The sequence below is a fragment of the Mus pahari genome, chromosome X (assembly GCF_900095145.1).
Source record: "Mus pahari chromosome X, PAHARI_EIJ_v1.1, whole genome shotgun sequence".
Classification (NCBI taxonomy): Eukaryota; Metazoa; Chordata; class Mammalia; order Rodentia; family Muridae; genus Mus; species Mus pahari.
The window spans coordinates 82,092,536-82,095,025 of NC_034613.1; positions in this window are offsets into that span (position 1 = coordinate 82,092,536).

Below are 2,490 nucleotides of genomic sequence, written 5' to 3' on the forward strand. Positions count from 1 at the left end.
GAAAGGAAAGGAAAGGAAAAGAAAAGAAAAAAGAAAAGAGACATGAAAGTAAAGAGAGGCACTTTCTGGGAGGAGGAAGAGGAATGGGAGAAGGCTGGGAGGATAATGACAGGTGATGTAGGTTGAGATACATTATGAAAATGTACATGTATAAAAATGAAAGAATGAAACCTATTGCTGTGTATAATTAATACATGCTGATTTATTTCTTAGTCATTTTTAGTTCCTCTTTTGAGAACTTTCTGTTCAGATCCTTTGACCATTTTTTAGAGATCTCTCTATATTCTGTATATTAATCCTGTCTCTCCCATTCTGTGGGTTTCCTCTTTACTCGATAGTTTCTTTAGCTGTGCAGAAACCTTTTAGTTTCATGAGGCTTCACTTGTTAATTGTTGGCTTCGATTCATGGGAAAAATGTACTCCTGTCAGAAGTTCTTTCTGACACCTATATCACATAGGGTACTGCTTATATTTCCAACTAAGAGTTTCAGTGTTTCAGGTTTCAGGTTTAGGTCTTTGATCTACTTGGAGTTGGTTTATGTGTAAGGTGATAGATACAGGTCTAATTTCATTCTTTTGTATGTGGACATCCAGTTTTCCCAACACAATTTATTGAAGATTACTTCTTTTCTCCAGCTTGTTTTTGGCATATTTGTCAAATATCAAGTGACTAAAGTTATGTATGTCCATGTTTGGGTCCTTGATTTTGTTCCATTGGTCTACATGTCTGTTTTTATTACCCTGTCTCTGTAATAAACCTTAAGACTTAGACTTGTAATCTCTCCAGCATTGTTCTCTTTGTTCAGAACCGTTTTGGGCAACCCAGGGACTTTTGTGGGAAATGATGCAATGATATTATACTGTCAAAAATATTTTTAAAAACAAAGGTGTCTAATCAAAATGAGTAAATGAACTGAACAAAGTTCTTGAGAAAGATAAATGGCCAATAAACACTTGAGAATTTTTAAACACCTTTAGACAAAGGAAAAATCTAAATTAAAACTTAGTCATAATGGCTACGAAGAGTACATATGATAATAAATGCTGATGATTTAGGGAAAGGTGATTCTTACTCACTGCAGGTGGGAATGTAAGCTGGCATGTCTTCAAAACACTAAGAACAGAACAATCATATGACCCAATTATGCTAATCTTGGGTATATACTCAAATTCTAAGTCAGAATGCCAGAGATCCTGGAACATATATGCTTATTGCCACACTATTCACAATAGCATGATATGAAACTAGCCTTTATGTTTATCAAGAGTAGTGACTAAAAACGTGACATATACAAAACAGAGTTTTATTAAGTCTAAAGAGGAAGGAAATGATGCAATTTGGAGGAAACTGGAAAGAACTGGAGACCATAACTGGAGACCATCATGTAATTAAACAAAATAAATAAGCCATATTCAGAAAGATAAATTTAACATGTAGGACCTAAATTTGTGTGTGTGTGTGTGTGTGTGTGTGTGTGTGTGTGTGTGTGTGTGTAGATGAACCTATAGAGGATAAAGGGGGAGTTCCAACGGGGGGTGGCTAGCAGAGTGTAATGAGAGAATAGTGGGAAGAAAAAAATCTCATATGCGGAATCTAAGTTAACAGTGCATATGCGTACATCCATATGTTAGGAAAGAAGAAGGGGGTAGTATTTGATGGGAAAATAACCAGAATGAAGAAAGGAAGAAGATAGCAGAGGGATATGCGGTATTAGCTAAGTATAAGTATATATTTTTAAAAGGACATAGCAGGATAGTATATAAAAGAGAATACACTGTCATCACCAGCTATAGTATATTTGGTAATATATGGTATAATGGATCTAGAAGTATTTCTTGTAACTCCTAAACCTGCCTACACCAAGCTCCAAAAATTCTTCAATTAAAGACCATTTTTTTTCTACTGTCAAGTTCTTGTTTGAGGTTTCTGCTCACAGATTTGTGCTTTGATAAGCCATGATTCTTTTACATCTATGTGTTTATCCCTCCAAATTAAGGGCCAGTGTTTTGTTCCATGATCTTGTTACTAGCCTAGCAAATATTCAAGATATTCTAGAGACACTTTGTTTCTCATCTGATAGACTATTAAGACAATGGATCCTAAAGAAATAGGAATTGCCCTCAGAATCTTATGTTGGTAGAAGGAAACATACCAGCCCAATGGAAAGAGATTTCATAGAGGTCTAACAAGTTGTCAGACCACTTTATAGGATGAGAGTGAAGTCCAGACAATGAAGGGTAAATGGCAGGTAGGGCCATACCTTGTCCAGAACAGCTCAAATATGGATATCTCTGGCCATCTTTTTAAACTTTAATCTTATTCTAAGACCTCAAGATGGACTTGAAGAAGCTAATGGATCTCTTTGTCAGTCTTCCCAACGTGACCACATTGAATAAATACCCTTTCTCTACTTTCCACTAACTGACTTATTGAGGATGGGTAATAAAACTTGGCCTGGAGCACAGAATGTGACTCCCCAAGTTTGATGT